This window comes from Lactuca serriola, chromosome 6, assembly GCF_051521515.1.
Source record: "Lactuca serriola cultivar US96UC23 chromosome 6, Lser_US96UC23_V15, whole genome shotgun sequence".
In the NCBI taxonomy this organism is placed as follows: domain Eukaryota; kingdom Viridiplantae; phylum Streptophyta; class Magnoliopsida; order Asterales; family Asteraceae; genus Lactuca; species Lactuca serriola.
The window spans coordinates 105613285-105627796 of record NC_136413.1 but is presented as its reverse complement, the minus strand read 5'-3'; the positions used below and the strand labels follow the sequence as shown (position 1 = coordinate 105627796).

Genomic DNA, 14512 nt, shown 5'->3' with positions numbered 1-14512 from the left:
TCTTATACTATTAAAGAACACACTTGTAATTAAAATTATACTATTAATGCAATGGATGATGTTGTTGCTTGTTTACTACTTTACATTGTTGTGATACATTACATGACGTCCTCCGCCCCAGAACGTTTCCGCCGTTCTTGGTTTTGGGGTGTGACAGATTTGTATCAGAGCATTGTTTATAGTGAATTAAGTATATCAACCCATAAAAGATATACTAACTATAAATACATAGGGATTAAAAATACTCTGACCAAGAGTTTATACTTTAAATAATAAAACATTTGATTGAGTATACGTGCCTGCATTCATTCTAAAATCGGTGTCACAATGACAAGAACAAAAGTATTACGATTGTTGAATATCACAGGTAAGCTCGGGGATGTATGGTCAGTCTTGGGAGTGGCATAGCCTGATCAACTATGCTGGTCCGAGGAGTGATTAGCATATGCTCGAGAATGGTTGTGATATTGCAACAAGTCTAAAAACTTACCAACACCACCACAATGAAATACCATAGCGGTATTTGGTCTTACTATAAGTACTTTATACTTGAGAGCTAAAGGAAAAGAGGATCTTCAGTACTAGGTCAATAGTTGCTAAGTGGATACATTAAGTTATATGTACCTAGGATGATATAGACTCAGAATCTATGAAATTTTGCTTTACCCCTGTTCCTCGTGAATTTGGAGTTAAGGTCACTTATTCGAAGGCCTATCCTGTTGATTACATATAATCGGTATGCACTTTACAAATAGTGACGTAACTAATAAAGATCTTCTTATAATTATCTAGATAGTTCGTCTAGGGAAATACTTCTTGACCCTAATTCTCGTGTAGATAACATGGTTGGACTCCATCCCCACAACAACTCGTACCTTCCGAACGAAGTCAATGCTGGATGGTTTGGAGAAAAACTAGAGAATGATCATCCTATCCCTTTGAATGATCACATGATGAAGACCTTTCGGATGGTGTTAAATCCGAACCCAAAGTAGAGAAGCTACCCTAGGTAGCTCCCTTTCCAAATCCTAACCCTCGTCCGGCTTTTCATGGCCCGAAGCCTCCTTGGGTAGAATGCTTGGAAACATGGAGCGAAGAGCAAGATCATTCTACGTCGTTTAATGGAGACCGAAGCTTCTACAACGTACACGAAGGGAGCTCAGTAAAAAGAGTTCTACCAATCCTGATCCGTAGAGTTGCCCAAAGCGAAATTCAAGGCAGGACGACTCTCCAACATATCACAGAGATTGATGCCAATGCTCGAATCCATACCCTCCGTACCAATCGCCTTGAACACACTCACGAGAGATCTGAGAGAAACCATGAAACCCTGCTGCAAGCCCTGGCTGAAACTCGAGCCGAAGTCATAGAGCTCTGAGTACGTCATAGGATGTACGAAAGATACCTACTCGATATGTAACATCAACTAACTGAACTAAGGGTTCACCATAGGGGTGACCGTCGCCGTTAAGAGATACTTTACTTTCCTTCCTTGTTTTAAAGAACTGTACTCCTGCCTATGTTCTGTAGCACTTTCCTATGTGACTACTTTGTACTGTAAGTACTGTTAGTTAGACCTTTATGCTGTCAGGGACTTTTTCTACTTCAGATGTGATGTAAGACCCTTTGCAGGGTCAATCTTCCCGATCTTATTAAATCTTAAACATCGACGATAGTGGCAGCCGGCTAACTTATGTGTCACTCTTTTGGTTCAAATACTTTCATCATACGTTCATTTGAGTCTATCTGAAACATGATTTAGTCAAGTCATTGGACTACAGTAATTTAACTCCAGAGACGTTTCCAAGTCTCTTTCAGTGGTTGGATCATGTTATTCACCAACCAACGATACCTCGGCTTGAACGACAAACGTCTTGAGACCATTCTACGAACTTACTTCTACTCCTTCTAAGGACTGCATCATAGGGATGTAGGTCGGACCTTCGCAAAAATACTTCCATTCCGAACTAGGACTGCATCATAAGGATGTAGGTCAAACCATTATGAACATATTTCCATTCCGTACAAGGACTGCATCATAGGGATGTAGGTCAAACCTTCGAGATCATACTCTTACTTCTTCATTGAATGATCAACGTACATCCAGAATCAATAGTAGCCTTTACTAGGAAATCTTAGTTCATCGAAAGAGATTCGTAAGAAGATTATTATTATGACTTTCCATTGCTTATACATTCCCGAGTTATATATAACAAAGACCTGGTAGACAATAGAATATAAGATTTCTAACTTAGTTTCTTTTCCCCGTTGGGATATGGGACTAGATTGGAATCACACATTTTATTATCCGCCCATTCTTGATTATATCATAACGTGTATAAGCTAAGTTTACATGTATAATAACCCAGTTCTTATCCATAATTAAAATGATACAAGAACCGTTCGGACAGTTTAACGACTACTTAGCAACATAATGAAAAGACCAAGTTTCACCCCTTTGGGAGCTCTGGTCTTATTCTTCAAGAAGACATAATTCAGGGGTGCGATCATACCATCACTAATGCACCGGATCCCATCAGAACTCCGTAGTTAAGCGTGCATGGGCGAGAGTAGTACTAGTATGGGAAACATTTGGGAAGTCCTCGTGGTGCAGATCTCAACAGGACTTCCATTAGAAATCATTACCCTCTGCCTCGCATAGATGAGTCGGTTGGCCAACCACCAAGAACTATTTACCTTTCAGAGATAGACCTGAGATCCAAATATCACCATTGCGAGTGTTAGTGAAGGATGTTCTTAGGACAATCTTCCAAACTCGATACGGACTCTACGAGCCATTGTGATACCCCTCGGATAGGACCAATATGCTCGTAGTATTTATGAACTTAATGAATAGGGTAAGCCATTCTTACTTGGATCAGTTCGTCATTGTACTTGTAAATGACCTACTTATCTACCCTCGTAGTAAGAAGGAAATCATAAAGACGAAGAGCATCTACGACAAACCATGGAAACATTACGATCAGAGAAGCTTTACGTGAAGTTCTCTAAATACGAGTTTTAGAATGGAAGAGTCGAATTCCTAAGACACACTATTGGTGATGTGGGAATTCTTGAAGACCCTTCATAATATCAAAACCGTTGAGAAATTGTCAGCACCGAAGACACCGATGAGGATTCGCCAAATTCTGGGTCTAGCTAACTTACTGTCGAGAGTTCATCCAGAACTCCTCGCGAATCACGCAACCTCTTATGACTTTGACTTAGAAGGGCGTGGCCCTTGACTGGGAAGACAAGCAAGAGGAAGAAAACCTTGGAATTCGAAGTGAGAGGCCAAATCCTTTTTGAAGTCTCACTCTCGGAAGGCTTGATACGCTTCTGAAAGCGTGGTAAGCTAAATCCAAAATAATAGGACCTTCAAGATTCTTGCCAGAATCGGTCCTGTAACTCACAAACCCAACCTACACCGCGAGCTCAGTAACGTACATCTTACCTTTCATGTCTCGAACATTGAAAACATACCTTTCCGTCATGACTCTCGTAATCCCACTCGACGAGATTGAGATCAACGAGATCCTCGCCTTCGTGGAAGAACCGTAGTGACCCTCGACCGAGTGGTCAAGAGAACGAAGAAATGCCGCCTCCCATTAGTGAAGGTTCGTTGGGATACCAACCGAGAACCCGGATTCACTTATGAGCGTGAGAACCAGTCGATTAGGAAGTTTCCCTACCTCTTCACTCGATCATTCGTACCTACTTCCTTACCTAAATTCTAATTTCAGGACGAAATTCCCTCTAACAAGGGGATGATGTGACAACCTTAAATTTTCCATCCAGTTCATTCTAACAATTCATTGAAAGACAAACTCATTGTTGTTATCTTTTAGCACAATTAGGAGTTTATTTGAGCATTCTAAGCCTTGTACACTTAAGGAATAAGTGTCGGGGTTTATCGGCTGAAGTTATAGCTCAAGGAAATGATCTTAAACACCATTGCAAGGATTTCACGACCAACACATGGGATTTTAAGGTCGTAAACTCCATGTAGACGGTAAAATCTTGCCTATATGGTGAAATGGTGGCCATTTGTTCATTCCTTCCTTCCATTTGGCCCAAATCCTCTCAAGTATCATCCCGATCTTCGTCCCCGATCTTCAAATCTCGTAAACTTATTGTCTTAACTAGTTGATATCTTGCATGAACTAGTAATCTTACATGATTTCATCTATGAAATCATTCCATTTTGTAGATTTTCAGTTTCACCAAGTACACACTCGTGTTCTTGGCCAGAAACGACCATTCAAGCTCCTAGATCGTAAGTACTCTTGATCCAAATCATTGTACACTAGGTTTATCATGTTTAGGACTTGGAAAACATAAGAAATGAAGAGAATCAAGGATTTTACGGCCAAGACATGTTCTTGGGCCGTAAACCCCTTTTAAGGGTGCAAATGACACCCTAACACTCTAGTAAGCCTTGATTTTTAGCATAGAACATTACACCGTGGACCTAAGGACCAAGATTCACGAAATGGTACTCCTTACCATGAGTTTACGGCCGTAAACTCATGGGGGAGTGGTCCCAGGGCCGTGAACATTAAGCAATGCCATTTTAGGGCCTTAAACCCACCCAAACACTTGTTTAAGCTTTGAAGCACTTAACCATTTAAGTTGTAATAGCTTTGAGCATCATTTAGTGACCCAATTGAGAGTTTACGACCAGGAGTTTACTCCCCTGGGCCATAAACTCCAACACACATGGTCTTTGGACCATAAACTCCCGTATGAGGCCTTGCACTCCTTTGTTGCAACCCGATAGCCTCCTAGCACTTGACCAAAGTGTTTCCCTCACATTAGGATGTTTACACATGTTTAATTAGTGTTATAATCACTAATTGTTTATATATATATATATATATATATATATATATATATATATATATATATATATGTATATATATATATATATATATATATATATATATATATATATATATATATATATGTCTTCATATGTAATTAGGATCATTGTGTGTGTCTAAAGTCTTCACTTGACACCAAGCACTTGTCCGATACTTCCTTCCGATCTGTTCACTGCAGGTGAGTTCGTACCCCTTGAATTAACCTTTTAAATGTTTCTAAATAATTTTAAACGCCTTATGGGGAGGAATACAAGTTGAAACATGCTAGTTATTATATCAATCACATGTGATTAATAACTAACATGGAAATGGATTTACTATATGTTACCCGTTTTACCAAACAGATTTCTTCAAATGATTTTCATAAACGTTATATATTTCTAAAACTCATTATTAAATTGTTTATTATACACTGTATGTTTCATTTCAAACTCTTTACAATTATGTTTCAAACAAAGTTTTCTTTATACTTAAACTTTTTTATCAAACAAGTACTTTCAAACCGTTTTATAAACGGACATCAAGTCGATCTTTTCTTAGATATTAATCTTTTTCAAAGGTTTTACAAAACTTCTTTTATGCTTTTATATTATCAAATGCATGCCTGTATATGTATAGTTATATAAGAAATGTTTAAAGGACTTAGGAATGCTATCCGCTCTATTTCCTTTTAACCGTTAGGTTGTGGTCTGATGAGTATCAGGTATCCGTCCGAAGGTCGTTTAAATATTAGTTATGTATCATGTGTACATATATAGTCATAAAGTTTTCCTCAGTCAGTTCAATACCTTTGAGTAGCAAAGGCATACTTCAGGTTATACACATACATGGTTAGTAACTATTATAGGTATAGTTAGGAGATACTACTTACCATCCCAAGTATAGGGAATCACACAAGAGTCAGTTCATTCATGAGTCTATACTAATACATTACATGTTATATAGATACGCTTACATGAGTACATTTACATAGATACATCTACATGAGTACATTTACATGAATACGTTTACATATATATGCTTACATGAGTACATTTACATAGATACATCTACATGAGTACATTTACACAAGTACACTTACATGAATACATTTACATATATACGTTTACATGAGTATGTTTACATATATACATTTACATGAGTACGTTTACATAAATACTTTTACATGGATACTATTACATATAATTCTCCTTCTTATCTTTATTTTGTGATACATTCACATAATTGACGAGATAGATTGGTTTTATTATCCTAGTACCAAAGGATACTTTGCGGGATTAACCATTCCTAGAATCTGTGTTAGCTACAGAGGTAAAAGCACATCCATGGATGTCAACGGTTGATACCATTACAGGTATTCTTTAAGGGACTAATTATTCCTACACCCAGTTGTTAGCAACAAAGGTAAATGTACATCTACGGATGTCTTCAATTAACACTGTTAGTTATCCTAGTACAAAAGGATAAAACTTAGGTTATTTATATTATTACCTTTATCTTGTGACTCATTCACATAACCGATGAGGTGAATTATATTTGAGTATCCTAGTACACAGGGATACAAATTCTTATAATAATAATAATAACACAGTCGGGTCTTGGTAGAAGGCTACATTCAGAACAGTTAGGTCTTGGTAGAAGGCTACATCCAGAACAGTTAAGTCTTGGTAGAAGGCTACATTCAGAACAGTTAAGTCTTTGTAGAAGACTACATTCAGAACAATTAGGTCTTGGTAGAAGGCTACATTCAGAACAGTTAAGTCTTGGTAGAAGACTACATTCAGAACAGTTAGGTCTTGGTAGAAGGCTACCTTCAGAATAATTAGGTCTTGGTAGAAGACACCCTTTTATACTAGTAGGAATCATAGGGATTTCTAGGGTTTTTCAAACATTTACAGTTGTTTTACAAACATTTTCATACTTATACGAACTTTCTTTCAAAACATTTTGCAAGTCTTTCATTATAAGTATTACAAATCAAAGACACATTAATACTTATGAATTCACCAGCTTTTTGGCTGATACTCGCTTTCAAAATAACTTGTATTCTCAGGTCACAAATAGACAAGTACAACTACCAGGTTTTGTAAAGACGAAGCAGTTCAGACTCGTCTTTTATTTTGATTATTCACTTTTTTGTCTTATACTATGAAAGAACACACTTGTAATTAAAATTATATTATTAATGCAATGGATAATTTTGTTGCTTGTTTACTACTTTACATTGTTGTGATACATTACATGACGTCCTCCGCCCCAGAACGTTTCCGCCGTTCTTGGTTTTGGGGTGTGACAGCTCCCGTGTTGGCAATAGGTCAAGGAAAGGGTAAAAAGAGGAAGGCTCCATGTAAGAGCCACCACAAGGGTAAGCCCCATGATGGTTCCTCCTCTAGTGGAACCAAATTTGGTTCAGTCAAACCCTCTTCTGACCCCAAAGAAGTAGAGTGCTACTACTGCCACGAGAAGGGCCACCTGAAACGAGCAGCTCCAAGTATCTGCAAGACATAAAGGATGGGAAGATAAAGCCCACCTTTGCATGTATGTATTCTATTAAATTTAACAAGTCATCATGTAACACCCAAGATTTTGAAAGCCAAGAAAGTAAAGGAAACCCTAAATTTAGGAGGGACTCGGCGAGTCTGAGCGGGATCCGGGCCAAGGAGTAAGTGACCGACTCGGCGAGTCGGCCAAGGTGACTCGGCGAGTCTAGTCTGTGCGAGGAAAACCCTAATTCCGGGAGTTTTATCCTATATAAAGGGTGTTATGTCCCTCCCTCAGCCCCTATATCACTCCAGAGGACTTGTAAACCCTACAATTCGTGTGAGCTTCCATTATTGAGAGATATAGCTTTGGAGGAAGGAGACTTTGGAGAGGAAACTTGAAGATCAAGAAGGTTGCTTCAAGGGAGAGGTGTGTGCTCGAGATCTACTTCAATTGTGTTCATCTTGGAGGTATTAAGCTGCCATTTTCCCTTCTTTGCATCTAGATCTATTTTGCCATGAGATTTGGGGGTTTTATGATTGTTCGAGACCCAAATTGGGTTAGGGGCCTTGATGTGTTGTTACCACTTCAGATCAAGTGTTGGGTTGGTCCTTTATGTCCTAAAGCATCAGGAGATGAGTAGTTGGTGAAGTCCTTGTGTCCTTAAACCAAACCCTAATGTGTTTTGAGCCTAGATCTCTTTAGTTATACGTAAAGTTTGCAACTTTACGTAGGGATGGAGTTTTGGAAGTATGGATCTATGGATTGGAGTCCCTGCATGACTCAAAAGCCCTCTGCATGTTGGGAGAATTGAATGGACTCGGCGAGTCCTTTGAGTGAACTCGGCGAGTACCATGAAGATGGGGAGGAACTCGACGAGTGGGAGGAACAGCTCGTCGAGTCGGATGAAGATAGGCATGAACTCGACGAGTTGGATGAACAACTCGACGAGTTGGATGAACAACTCGGCGAGTTGGATGAAGGTTGTCGTGTGCTCGGCGAGTCTTTTATTAGACTCGGCGAGTCAGGTCGCGTAGCCCCCAAACCCTTCGAGTTAAGACTCGAGTCAGCGAGTCGAGCAAGGACTCAGTGAGTTGGACAGGACAGGAATTGGGAATCGGTAGACTCAGCGAGTCAGGGGCTGACTCGGCGAGTAGAGTCGCGAGAGGAAGGACTCTGGACTTATGAACTCGGCGAGTCAGTAGGGTGACTCGACGAGTAGGGTTGACCTGGAAGGTTGACTTTGACCAGGACATTGACTTTGACCTGAGTTGACTCGTTGTCTTTCGGGGGTCAGTTAGACTCAGTGTTGCTTTGATATTGATAGCTCGGGAAGCAAGTAGAGCAGGAGTTCAGTCAGTGGTCAGGTAGCGGTCAAAGGGTTTAGCAGCAGTAGTTCATCAGTATCAAGTGAGTCTCCTCACTGTATGTATGGGTCTAGGGCACCAATGCCGGCCCATTTAGAATATGCATGAAAGACCAGGGGGCAGCTCCTGGCACACAGTATGTTACGTGGTATGGTAGGAAGACCCGGGGGTTAGCCCTAGGCAATATGTATGAAAGACCGGGAGGTGGCTCCTGGCACATTATATGCTATAGATATGAAAGACCAGGAGGTGGCTTCTGGCACACTGTATGTTGTTTAGCTAAGTAGAGTAGTATGTACGATTGTCTTTGTGATACTTGCATAGAAGACCAGGGGGTGGCCTTTGGCACTTGTCTGTAAGACCAAGGGGTGGCCCTTGGCACACGTCTGTAAGACCCAGGGAGCGGCCCAGGCTTGACCAGGAAGACCACGTGCGGCCCGTGGCATAATGGCAAGACTATGTTTGGCACATAGCACCTTACTTGGTTATGGATAAGTCAGTTATGTATGGTTCTTGGCTATGAATGGTTTGTATGGTATGTGGTATCTGGGGAACTCACTAAGCTTCGTGCTTACGGCTTTCAGTTTTGGTTTCAGGTACTTCCGGTAGCGGATGATGGAGCTCGGGATGATCGCATGGCACACACCATAGAATAGTCAGCCTGGGAATGTTTTACTCTGATAATAAACATGTATTTTGGAAACTAATACTCTGTTTATGTTTTGAAATGATGATTTTACTTTAAGTGATACTTTATTAAAAGAAATTTTTAGTCTTGAATTTTGGGACGTTACAAGTTGGTATCAGAGCCTTGGTTTGAGGGATTCGGGCATACTCTCGGGTGTGCCTGAACTCAAACTGAGGGGTCGGATAAAAAGTTTTCAAAAGTGAAAGGACAGTTTTGTAAAAAGAATTTTGAGAACGCAAAACAGTTTTAGAAAAGCAAAAAGAATTCAGAAAGGAAAGAACTTTGAAAAGAGAAAAGAGGTGTGGTGCATGCAATCAACCGAGCTCAAGTAAGTACCCCAAATTACCTATACAAGTTTATGTTATGCTTATCAGTTGATAGAATAGCATGCTAGAATAGGACTAAGGATCTAGGGATGATGCCTTACGTGCCTGTTATTTGTGCTTTTGAGTTTCATGATAGTGCTGATTAGACAGTAGTAGGATAGCCTGTTTAGGTTATGCCTGAGTTTATGAGTTTGTGTTGCATGCTAGTTCAGATTCTTGCTATTCGGATATGATTGCTTAAGTATGTGGTGGTTAGATTTTCCCCTTGTCCGAATGATGCTTGCTTTGTGCATTGTGGGATTCTGAGTGATGGGAGTTAGCCATTAGGTGGATACGTCACGTCACATGTGATCAGGGTTGAATAATCTCAGAGTGCTGGATTTGGCCCTATTGCGCAGCTCTCGTTTGAGTCTAACCATTGTAGGGACGAGTCTTTTACTCAAAGGATTATATGAGCCTCGTCACATGTGATGGTATCCAGGTGATGGCTAATTAGCATCGCAAGGAAGCCTTCAGCAGCTGAGGACTGGTTGAGTTGAGTCAGAGGTTTCCCTAGGGTCAGCCTAAGATGAGGTAGTGCTGGAAGCAGATATGGTAGAAAGGGACCTGGTGGAGTCGAAGCAGTTCCTGAGGAAAGTACGGATAGATGTGGAAGGTAGTATGGGCCCGTACTACTGAAAGCAGAGGATCCGTACTCGATTCGGGAAAGGCCGAGACAAGACCGGAAACCTAGCAGGGTATGTTTGGTCTCGCATCAGTGATGAGTATTCTGATAGTGGTTGTGGTATATTTTCAGCATGGTGACATTGCGAGAGAGACCAGCGGGCGGATCAGGCGCTGGAGAGGGATCAGGCTCGGGTTCAAGGGCCGAGCAGCTCGAGGAGCGAATGAGAGAGTTGATATCAGTTGAGGTTACGCGCAGTATTCTAGCTCAGACTCCTGTGATCTTTGGCACAGTCAAGGAGGGTATACTGGAGATTTTGGATGAGAGGTTGGGAGCCTTCCGTACTGAGATGATGGCATTGATGGGAGCGCGTACCTTGACATTTCGAGAGTTCAGAGCCTGCGGGGCACCAGATTATCATGGGGCTAGGGACCCCATTGCTAGCAGCAGATGGTTGGCTGATGTTGCCAACGCTTTTCGTACCAGCAAGTGTCCCGAGGGGGACAAGGTTAGACTCGCCTCTTGTCTTCTGAAGGACAGAGCGAGGGATTGGTGGGAAGAGATTGGTCATGCTCTGGGAGATGATGCCACGTTGGACGTGATGACTTGGAGCGATTTCTCGGCCAGTTTCAAGGCGGAGTTTTCGCCGATGATTGAGGTGCAGCAGCTGGCGCGAGAGTTTCAGGATTTGACGCAGACTACTGAGACTGTAGCGGAGATCACCGCCAAGTTCAGGGAGAGGGCTCTTCTTGTACCGCAGTACGTCGTGGATGAGGAAATGAAGAAGGCTCGGTACCATGAGATGTTGAGAGCCGACATCAGGGAGTTCGTGAGCAGGTCCGGCTGTAAGACGCTAGAAGATATGATTGCTAGGGCTCGAGAGAGGGAGATTGATCTCGAGATGGAGAAGAAGAGGAAACCAGAGGCGGTTTCGGGTTCAGGAGGTTTGGGCAAAAGGCCCAAGGTTTCAGATCACAGATCCAGGATTCGGCCGAGCCGAAGTCAGTGCAGCACGTGCGGGAAACCGCACGAGGGAGTGTGTCATTCCAGGGGTTCCGGCTGCTACAAGTGTGGTAGTGATGGTCACGTCAGTAGGGACTGCCCACGGGGGGCAAGCCCATTATGTTTTCACTGCAATTAGGTGGGCCACAAGAGGACCGATTGCCCGATGATGAGGGGAGGAGCAGGGAGTGCGCCTGCTCCAGCGACTATGAGGATTACGGATGGGCGAGAGGGTAGTGCCATGCAGTGACAGGTGCGGAGGATCCGGACTACAGGAAGGAATGTTGCAGGTACGTATCTATGGCTATTTTCATTCCTATATGAATTATGGAAGTTTTTGCCCTGGAATCAGGCGATTTTATGTATGATTTGTCTTTCTGCTTGTATGTGGACTGTATTTTGGAATTGTCATATGCCAATTGCATACCAGGAGCTATTAGTAGCTAGTGTAGGTCATCTTTCACTTCGGGTTCGAAGTGTTCGGTATCATCTCGGGTACGGTTGAAAATGATTCGGGAAGTGGTTAGCCACCATCATCGGGATTTGATGGTTCTAATCTGGGCGTTCGGGATGGCTTTCGGAAGCATCAAGGAAAGTGGCTTATCACCAAGGAGTCTGTGCCCAGTTATTCGGACTATAAGGACAGTAGTCAGAGCTTAGAGGATTTGTTTAGCATCAGAGATGCGGGCGGTGTTCATCTAGTATTCGGTAATCATGCGGTAGTTGGAGTGGACTAGAGTCGGATCGCTAGCAGGGATAGGGCGATGGTGGTTACCATGCCTATCGTGTAAGGAAGGAAGGAATGGAAATCTTCGGGTTTTCGCAGGCAGTAAAGACTTAGCTGAGGCTAAGTGGGGGAGAAACAATCAGGTTATGGGAGTAGAAGGGGTCTTGAAACTGGGATAAGTTCGCTCTCTTGTTAGTAAGAAAGACGGCTCAGGTGACTGTATGATTGGAGGATAGAGTAAATTGGAAGTTTGGAAAACTTGCCAACCGTGAGACCTCATTCTCGAAATTTCTGGTCGCGGATTACATAGGAATTGGTTGGGAGTTCCATTTGGGACATGGGTACCACTTGGGGGGTACTCGGTTGTGCTGTATGATCAATTGTGGGTTAGTCGTAACATCCACTAGCAGCTAGACGGTGGGGAAAGGTGTTGTCAGACTACCGGATAGCCGTAGCATTCACCAGTGGCTAATAGTAAGACTGCGGTGTGGCCCGTAGCATTAGATTAGTAAGACTGTGGGGTGGCCTGTAGCATTAGATTGGCAAGACTGCGGTGTGGCCCGTAGCATTAGATTAGTAAGACTGCGGTGTGGCCCGTAGCATCAGATTAGGGAGACTGCGGTGTGGCCCGCAACAATCGTATGTGAGTACGGTTAGGCTACGGTATGGCCCGTAGCACTGGTTTAGCAAGACTGCGGGGCGGCCCGTAGCTTTGATTGGCTGGCAGCGTAGAAGTGTTGTAAGATTACGGGGTGGCCCGTAGCATTCATCGGTCCCTATTCGTTAGAGCGAATGTGGCAGGTGTATGATTTCGTGACAGAATGGATTGAGCGGTTATTGGTAAAGTTTCATCGAAAGTCGCTGGAAGCGACTAGGAGTTGAGTTGGGGCTAGCCATCGGTGGGAGCCGGTAATCCAGATATTGGTAGATTGGTAGGGACCAAGGTGGTCTCAGTTCATCCGGAAGGCAGATAAGGAATAGCAGAAATTTCCAACCAGTAGCAGTGCTGGTAAGCAGTCTATGGTTGAATTCAGATAGTTGGTCGAGGGGTGCTAGGCACCAAGTTCTGTCAGAGAGCAGTGTCAGTGGTGGCAGACGGTGATGACCCGCTCTGGGAATAGCGGGGGTGATGGAGTTAGTGAAGGATAGGGCCTTCACAGTGTCAGAGGAAAAGTCGGTTATGAGGCTTTGCCTTGGGAAGGCAAGAAATTTGCGCACAGAAAGAAGGGGTGAACCCCTATAGGTTCAGTGCAGTACTCGGTGAGTACCAGAAGGATTATCGGATGAGTAAGTTCGGTTTCTAAGTTGTTCAGGGTCACGTTTGACCCGAGGTTTACCCGCTAGATTGATGTTAGTCAGAATGACCAGGTGGAAGACCAGCGCAGGTAGGCGGCTGGTGTTGGGTATTGGAGGCAGATCGCAGGCAGTGGGTCATGGTAAACTTCGAGGACGAAGTTCAGTTTAAGTGGGGGAGAGTTGTAACACCCAAGATTTTGAAAGCCAAGAAAGTAAAGGAAACCCTAAATTTAGGAGGGACTCGGCGAGTCCAAGGAAGGAGTCGGCAAGTCCGAGCGGGATCCGGGCCGAGGAGTAAGTGACCGACTCGGCGAGTCGGCCAAGGTGACTCGACGAGTCTGGTCTGTGCGAGGAAAACCCTAATTCCGGGAGTTGTATCCTATATAAAGGGAGTTATGTCCCTCCCTCAGCCCCCATATCACTCCAGAGGACCTGTAAACCCTACAATTCGTGTGAGCTTCCATTATTGAGAGATATAGCTTTGGAGGAAGGAGACTTTGGAGATGAAACTTGAAGATCAAGAAGGTTGCTTCAAGGGAGAGGTGTGTGCTCGAGATCTACTTCAATTGTGTTCATCTTGGAGGTATTAAGCTGCCATTTTCCCTTCTTTGCATCTAGATCTATTTTGCCATGAGATTTGGGGGTTTTATGATTGTTTGAGACCCAAATCGGGTTAGGGGCCTTGATGTGTTGTTACCACTTCAGATCTAGTGTTGGGTTGGTCCTTTATGTCCTAAAGCATCAAGAGATGAGTAGTTGGCGAAGCCCTTGTGTCCTTAAACCAAACCCTAATGTGTTTTGAGCCTAGATCTCTTTAGTTATACATAAAGTTTGCAACTTTACGTAGGGATGGAGTTTTGGAAGTATGGATCTATGGATTGGAGTCCCTGCATGACTCAAAAGCCCTCTGCATGTTGGGAGATTTGAATGGACTCGGCGAGTCCTTTGAGTGAACTCGGCGAGTACCATGAAAATGGGGAGGAACTCGACGAGTGGGAGGAACAGCTCGTCGAGTCGGATGAAGATAGGCATGAACTCGGCGAGTTGGATGAACAACTCGGCGAGTTGGATGAAGGTT

The 14512-nt window shown here is 43.0% G+C and overlaps 1 pseudogene; it reads left to right on the top strand.

Moving 5' to 3' along the window:
- The first annotated feature begins 2499 nt into the window (after window positions 1-2499).
- Window positions 2500-2617, top strand: LOC145060697 (5S ribosomal RNA; annotated as a pseudogene).
- The last annotated feature ends 11895 nt before the right edge of the window (window positions 2618-14512 follow it).